We start from the raw sequence: 9,006 nt of genomic DNA on the forward strand, positions 1-9,006 counted from the left end.
GCGGGCGGCGGCGAACTGGGGACCGGGCGGCGGCCACTAGGAGGCCGACACGTGGCGGCAGACGGGGAGGCCGGACATGTCCGTCGGCGGCGGTTGTGTCCGACGGCGGCGGGAGGAGTTGGATCTAGGGTTAGGGGGGAGAAGAACCGTGGATTTCGGAGGGGGGTGTATATATAGGCATAAGTGGAGCTAGGAGAGTCCAAATGAGGTGCGGTTTTCGCCCACACGATCGTGATCGAACGACCTAGGACATGGAGCAGAGTTTGGTGGGTTTTGGGCCAAATTTGGGGGGTGTTGGGATGCAACACACACGAGGCCTTTTCCGTCCCTCGGTTAACCGTTGGAGTATCGAACGAAGTCCAAATGATATGAAACTTGACAGGCGGTCTACCGGTAGTAAACCAAGGCCGCTTGGCAAGTCTCGGTCCAATTCGGAAATGTTTAAACCCCACACACGAAAGAAGACTAGAATTGGCCACCGGAGGAGAACGAAGTGCCGGAATGCAAAACGGACAACGGGGAAAATGCTCGAATGCATGAGATGACCATGTATGCAAATGCAATGCACGTGATGGCATGATAAGAGATGCACGAAAAAGAAAAACAACACACGGAGACAAAGACCCGAACCCGAGAAATAAATATAACTTAGCGCCGGAGACGGCAAGAGTTGGATACAAATATGGAAAGTATATCTGGGGCGTTACAACACTCCACCACTACGAAAAGATCTCGACCCGAGATCTAGGACTGAAAGAACTCCGGGTACTCAGAACGGAGGTTAACCTCGCGTTCCCAGGTAGCTTCACGGTCGGAATGGTGAGACCACTTGACTTTGAGGAATTTGATTGACTTGTTGCGAGTCTTGCGTTCAGTCTCTTCAAGAATAGCAACTGGGTGCTCACGATAAGAGAGATCTTCTTGGAGCTCAATGTCCTCGAAGTTGACGGTGCGGTCAGGAGTCTTGAAGCACTTTCGAAGCTGAGAGACGTGGAACACATCATGAACATTTGCAAAGTTTGAAGGAAGCTCGAGTTGATAGGCGAGGTCGCCTCTCTTGCTGACAATCTTGAAAGGTCCCACGTATCTAGGGGCAAGCTTCCCTTTGATACCGAAGCGACGAGTACCTTTCATGGGAGAGACGCGGAGGTAAACATGATCTCCGATCTCGAAAGCCAGATGACGGTGCTTACTATCATAGTAGCTCTTCTGGCGGGACTGGGCTGCTTTGAGGTTATCACGAATGACTTTGCACATATCTTCTGCTTCTGTGATTAGGTCATTACCCAGCAGCTGACGTTCACCGGTTTCAGACCAGTTGAGAGGGGTACGGCACTTCCTGCCATATAGAATTTCAAAGGGGGCCTTGCCCGAACTTGCTTGAAAGCTGTTGTTGTATGAGAATTCAGCATAAGGAAGACAATCCTCCCACTTCATGCCGAAAGAAATCACACAAGCCCTGAGCATATCTTCAAGAATTTGGTTGACACGCTCGACTTGACCGCTTGTTTGAGGATGGAAAGCTGTGCTGAAGCGGATGTTGGTGCCCATGGCCTTCTGAAAAGAATCCCAAAACTTGGAGGTAAAGATGCTGCCACGGTCTGAAGATATCACTTGAGGAATACCGTGCAGAGAGACAATGCGAGAGGTATAGAGTTCCGCCAATTGAGCTGCAGTGATCGACTCTTTGATAGGCAGAAAATGAGCCACTTTGGTGAGCTTGTCGATGACAACAAATATAGCATCATTGCCACGCTTGGACTTTGGAAACCCAGTCACGAAGTCCATTTCAATGTGGTCAAACTTCCATTCTGGAATGGCAAGAGGTTGGAGGAGACCAGCTGGCCTTTGGTGTTCTGCCTTCACTCTTCTGCAGACATCACATTCATTCACGAATTGAGCGATCTCGCGCTTCATTCGAGTCCACCAATAAGCTTGCTTGAGGTCCTGATACATCTTCGTACTACCAGGGTGGATGGAGAGGAGAGAGTTGTGAGCCTCGTTCATGATCACCTTACGAAGTTCACCTTTGGGCACAACAATTCGATCCTCGAAGAAGAGAGTGTCCTTGTCATCAAGTCGGTAGCACTTGTACTTGGACTGACTCTTTGCAATACCAATCTTCACCTTCTTCACCATAGCATCAAGAAGTTGGGCTTGGCGAATCTGGTCTTCTAGGGTAGGAGAGACTTGAAGGTTGGCGAGGAAACCTTGAGGAACAACTTGCAGATTAAGTTTGCGGAAAACTTCACAAAGCTCGGGTTGATAAGGCTTGAGAATCAGACTGTTGCAATATGCTTTTCTGCTCAAAGCGTCAGCAATCACATTAGCCTTGCCTGGAGTATACTCGATACTCGGATTGTACTCTTGAATCATCTCGACCCATCGAGTCTGCCTGAGGTTGAGATTAGGCTGAGTGAAGATGTACTTGAGACTCTTGTGATCAGTGAAAATATCCACTTTTCTTCCCAATAGAAGATGTCTCCAAGTCAACAACGCGTGCACAACTGCCGCCAACTCGAGATCATGAGTGGGGTAGTTCTTCTCATTAGGTTTCAACTGGCGAGAGGTATAAGCAACAACTTTCTTCTCTTGCGTCAGTACAGCACCGAGACCTTGGAGAGAGGCATCACAAAAGACCTCGTACGGCTTGGTTTCATCAGGCGGAGTCAGAACTGGAGCAGTGATCAATTTCTCTTTCAAAGAGTTGAAAGCAATATCACACTCCGGAGACCAAACGTACTTGACGTGCTTCTGAAGAAGATTTGAGAGAGGCTTGGCGATCTTAGAAAAGTTTTCAACGAATCTTCTGCAATAGCTTGCGAGACCGAGGAAACTGCGGAGTTGCTTCACGTTCTGAGGAGGTTCCCAATTCACAATTGCGGACACCTTCTCAGGATTCACGGAAATGCCCTTGGCAGAGATGATATGACCAAGATAAAGAACCTCATCGAGCCAAAATTCACACTTGGAGAACTTGGCGTAGAACTGATGTTCTCTGAGCTTGTCAAGAACCAAACGCAAGTGCTTGGCATGATCTTCCTTGTTCTTCGAGAAAACCAGAATGTCGTCGAGATAGACCAAAACGAATTCATTGGTGTAGGGGTTGAAGATGAAGTTCATCATGCGAGAGAACGTCGGAGGAGCGTTGGCGAGGCCAAAAGACATGACGGTGTATTCATATGAACCAAAGCTTGTTCTGAACGCCGTCTTGGGAATATCTTGCTCACGAATATGAATCTGATGATAACCCATACGGAGATCAAGCTTGGAGAATACTTGAGCACCCTTGAGTTGTTCGAACAGCTCATTGATGTTGGGAAGTGGGTATTTGTTCTTGATGGTCTTCTTGTTTACTGGACGGTAATCAACACAAAGTCGACTCGATCCATCCTTCTTCTTCACAAAAAGAACACCACAACCCCACGGAGAAGTACTAGGCCGGATGAGACCCAATCTTTCTTGCTCATCGAGTTGTTTCTTCAACTCCTTCAACTCTTCGGGGCCGAGCTTGTAGGGACGTTTGCACACAGGTTCCGTACCGGGCTCAAGTTCAATAACAAATTCAACCGGCCGGTTTGGAGGCATCCCTGGAAGTTCTTCTGGAAAGACGTCTTGATATTCGCAAACGACAGGAATTTGCGAAATAGCATCCAATTCACCCTTCTCATTGAGAGAAAACAACCGGATGGAATTATCCCGAGCGGCAAAGACAATGACATCCTCAGACGAATGAGTCAATTGAATCTGCCTGGCAGCACAGTCAAGATGTGCCTTGTGCTTAGAAAGCCAATCCATTCCGAGAATAAGATCAATATCCGAGTTACCGAGAACAATTGGGGAAGAAAGGAACTTGTAGTCACCCAATGTGATAGTAACCTCAGGGACGCAGGTGTTAGCTGTCATCTGCTTGCCTGGTGACACAATTTGCAAGGAACTTTGCAGATACTGATAATCACACTCATACTTTGATGCAAAAGGTTTGGAAATGAAGCAATGCGATGCACCTGTGTCAAAAAGAACTTTTGCAGGAACATCGTTAACAAGAAGGTTACCCATGATCACATCTGAAGAATCCTCTGCCTGAGCTGCATTCACCATATTGACCTTGGCGTGCTTGGGATTGTGCTTGACCACAGCTGTACTTGCCGACCTGACAGGAGGAGGAGGAGGAAGACGCCTCTGGTTGGTACACTTGTTGGCATAGTGACCCTTCTGTTGGCACTTGTTGCACGTGACCTCTGAAAGCGGACGGTGATACGGAGCACTCGATCTTGGAGCTTGAGATGAAGACTTGTTCTGAAAGCCTGGGTTGGGTGGGTGGGAGAAACCACTGCCACCTTTGCTCTTCTGCTGATACGGCTGACGGAACGGAGGAGGAGGAAGCCAATACTTCTGCTGCTTGACCACTTGAGTAGAGGAAGACGGAGTAACATCTCTAGCACGCTTCCTGGAAGCATCACACCTCATCTGAGCAGCCTCTTGCTTCAATGCCATGTTGTAGAACTCATCGTATCTCAACGGCTCAAAGAGGACAAGAGCGAGCTGAATTTCCTCACGAAGACCACCCCTGAACTGATAGATCATGCTCTTCTCATCAGGAACATCCTGCTTGGCAAAACGGGCGAGCTTCTGGAACAACTTGTTGTAGTCATAGACAGACAAAGAGCCTTGCTTCAGATTGCGGAATTCCTGACGCTTACTCTCAACCACACTTTGAGGGATGTGATGAGCGCGGAAATCTTGACGGAAATCGCCCCAAGTGATAACACGTCCACCTCTGGAATCCTTGTACTGCTGGAACCACTCTGCAGCCTGATCTTTGAGCTGGAAAGAAGCGAACTTGACGAAATCTTCAGGCCTGACGTTGCTGCATTCAAAATGCTTGCCCAGATCCACTAGCCAATCGTCAGCATCGGTAGCCTCAACACAACCGCTGAACGTCTTTGGGCCATTAGCAAGGAACTGGTTCAGAGTAGCAAAGTGGTGCTGATTATGGCCTTGATTCCCTTGACTGCCTTGATTGCGCTCTTGGAGAATTTGCATGATCAACTGTGTGTTTGCATTAGTAGCGGCCATCACAGCTTGCCATGCTTCCGGAGGAGGCGGAGGTGGAGGCGGATCAGGATTCGGAGTCGTGCGCGTTGGAGGAGCCATCCTGAAGAGGTTGACCACCATTAGCACATAGGTAGATAACAATATAGAAGCTGAATCCAACGGAATGAAAATTGCAACATATAGTCTTCACATTCGAACAAAATGAACGAATGCATTCCTCCTCAAATGGTCACATATCCATAAATTGAGAAGCCACGAAGAATTACGGTAGAGAAATAAATCAACAAGGTACGGATCAAGAACGAATAATCGGTAAGAAATCTCAATCTCAAACCAATATCCGTGGAAGAAGAACTAGAGCTACTAGAATTCCCACCTATGAAACTCCCGAACCTTTCCGGTTATGCAATCAGGTGTTGGGGATACAGGGGAAGCACAATATCTCACCCAAACTAGCAAATCCTACATCCAGCTGTATCCATCCTTCAACACATAACCAAGAAAACTTCGGAAACTATCTACCTCAACCTTCGAAAAGCATCCGTTATACAAGTTATGGCGATACTCCCGAACTCCCGCCCCAGTACTGGGTGGCGTCGAGGTTATCTCACCAACGAACTGTATAAAAGAGATTTCCGATGTCGCGCACATATCTCAAGTATACCAGAATTGCAACGATAAAATTGTGACGACAACACCTCGGAGCTCAACTCCCCGGGACACTGCCACAACCCCTAAAGACAGGAGGCACCAAGAACAATGTTCTCGTCACAAAACCATCGGAACAAAACCAAGATACTCGCGTGATCCTAAAAAAAAAAATTTTTGTGAAGTTTGAGAAGAGAAGAGTCAAAACTCTACGTCAGGATGCCTTACCAGAGCGATGAGGAGACTGGGAAGTAAAAGAATTCCTAAGCTCTCCGATATATAATTCCTAAGGACTCAAAACATTTTTTCTAGACACAACTCGGCTGCTAAAAACGATCAAGCAATGGGGCTCCTAAGGTCGGGGAAGGCTCTGATACCAACTTGTAACGCCCTCGATGCGGCTATAGCTCCCACGTGTCGAGGCACGACTTAGAGGCATAACCGCATTGAAAGCAATGTCGCAAGTCAGGCAATCATTACAACATCCCATGTAATTTATAATAAAAGGGGGAGATAACATAGTTGGCTTACACTCGCCACGTCACATCAGAGTACATAAATAACATCCATCAAACATATCACTCATGGCCCGACTACGGTGCCAAAATAGAAAAGACCCCCAACATGCGACAAGGTCCTGAATCGATAACCCCAACTAGGCACCACTACTGATCATCTGGAAAGGACACGTAGTATCGCTGAGAGTCCTCGTCGAACTCCCACCTGAGCTCGTAATCGTCAACTGGAGCAGAATCACCTGGACCTGCATCTGGAGTTGTAGTATCTGTGAGTCACAGGGACTCAGCAATCTCACACCCACGCGATCAAGACTATTTAAGCTCATGGGTATGGATAAGGCAAATATATGTGGAGCTGCAGCAAGCGACTAGCATATCTGGTGGCTAACTTATACGCAAAAGAGAGCGAGAAGAGAAGGCGAAGCACGAGCGAGAAGCTAAAGGAACATCCTGCGCAAGCATAACTCCAACACCGTGTCCACTTCCCGGACTCCGCCGAGAAGGGGCCATCACGGTAACACACACGTTTGATCCATTTTAATTAAGTTTAGTTCAAGTGATCTACAACCGGTCATTAACAAATTCCCATCTGCCCATAACCGCGGGCACGGCTTTCGAAAGATCAATCCCTGCAGGGGGGTCCCAACTTAGCCCATAACAAGCTCTCACGGTCAACGAAGGAATAGACCTCCACCCGAGACACACCGATCAGACTCGGCAACCCGGTACAACAAGACAATTCGACAGGTTAAAACAAGACCAGCAACACCGCCCGAATGTGCCGACAAATCCCGATAGGAGCTGCACATATCTCTTTCTCAGGGCACACTCAGATGAGCGCTCCATACAACTAAAACCAAACCTCGAGTTTCCCCGAGGGGGCGCTGCACAGGACTCTAGTTTGGACCAACACTCAGAGGAGCACTGGCCCGGGGGGGTTAAAATAAGATGACCTTCGGGCTCCGGAAACCCAAGGGAAAAGAGGCTAGGTGGCAAATGGTAAAACCAATGTTGGGCATTGCTGGAAAAGCTTTAATCAAGGCGAACTATCAAGGGGTTCCCATTATAACCCAACCGCGTAAGGGACGCAACAATCCGGGAACATAACACCGATATGACGGAAACTAGGGCGGCACGAGTGGAACAAAACACTAGGCGAGAGGCCGAGCCTTCCACCCTTTACCAAGTATATAGATGCATTAAGATAACATAGCAATATAATGATATCTCAACAAGAAAGTAAATGTTCCAACAAGGAACGGCTCCAATCTTCACCTGCAACTAACAACGCTATAAGAAGGGCTGAGCAAAGCGGTAACATAGCCAATCAACGGTTTGCTAGGACAATGGTGGGTTAGAGGTTCAACATGGCAATTGGGAGGCTGACAAGCAAAAGGTAGGCATCGTAGCAGTGGCAAGCAAAAGAGCGAGCAAACTAGCATAGCAAAGATAGTAGTGATTTCGAGGGTATGATCATCTTGCCTGCAGAGTTGTCAGAGTTGACTGGATCCTCACAAGCAAACTCAACGGGCTCCTCGGTAGCGAACTCGTCTCCCGGCTCTTCCCAACAAGACAAACAAGCAACAAGGATACAATCAACCACGGGCAAGACCAAGCAATATGATGAAATGACGATATGCTATGCGGGATGCGATGCGGGATGCAAAATGCAAGATATGACAGGAAATGCATGAACCTGGCATCAACTTGGAAAACCAAGTGTGCCACTGGATAGAGGGGATGAAATCGCTTGAAAACGATATAAAGATCATTGGAATCGGAGCTACGGTTTGGAAATGGCAAGCGTTTTAAGATATGACACCGGTATGCGATTTACAGCAAGTAGGCATCTAAATGCAACGAAATGAACATGCTACAGCCACCAAACATGAAAACAAAATACATGGCAGAGAAGTACACAAGATGGTTGACAAAACACTAGCACTGAGCCATAGGCAAATCATCCATTAAGAGGTTCAAACAAGCATGGCTAAAACGCAAAAGCAGAACAGATTTCAGACTTAGTGAAATTAACACTAGTCTGAAATTTCAGATCACGATGCTCTCTTCGGAGCAGCAAAACAACATGATAGAAAACCTGAACATGACAAGTAAGAACATGGCATGGAACTACTCAACAAGCTTAATAAAACACCCAAAGTGACCTGGGGCCAAAAGGGTTCGGAAAATACTCTACCGAGCTCACGAACATCGCTCGAACACAATCAGTTTTCAGACTTAGTGAAAACTGAGACATGCTGAAATATAACTCACGAAGGCATGTAAACGAGCTCGATGCACTCGCTACGGTGCAAGTCATGGCAAGGAAAGCATATAACCAGCAAGAAGGCACAAAGTGCTAGCTACACATGGCAAGAACAAAGGCATAGCATGCATGGAACACTAACGGTAGCATCGGCAAAATCGCAAACAAGTTGACGATCTGCCCAGATTAACAACGAAGCGAAAGTTGAGCTCGATTGAGTCAACCTAGAGCACTCCAAAAATGCCAACATAGACATGGATGGATAGAGCATAACATAAATTTCAAAACTCCCTTACTGATCATCCTCAAAAGAGGCACGGATCACTAGGAAACAAGCTGGACATATAGCATCATGAACTAAAATATTCCAGACTTAGTGAAAATCACTAAGTCCCTGAAATCTGCATTCTCAGGTACCTCTCTTCGCGAGCTTGCACAAGACAACACACACATCCTAAAAATGCATGGGTGGCACCTCTGGAAAGAAGACAAAATGCTTAACAATTCATCCCAAAG

Source organism: Triticum aestivum, chromosome 3B, assembly GCF_018294505.1.
Source record: "Triticum aestivum cultivar Chinese Spring chromosome 3B, IWGSC CS RefSeq v2.1, whole genome shotgun sequence".
NCBI classification, from domain to species: Eukaryota; Viridiplantae; Streptophyta; class Magnoliopsida; order Poales; family Poaceae; genus Triticum; species Triticum aestivum.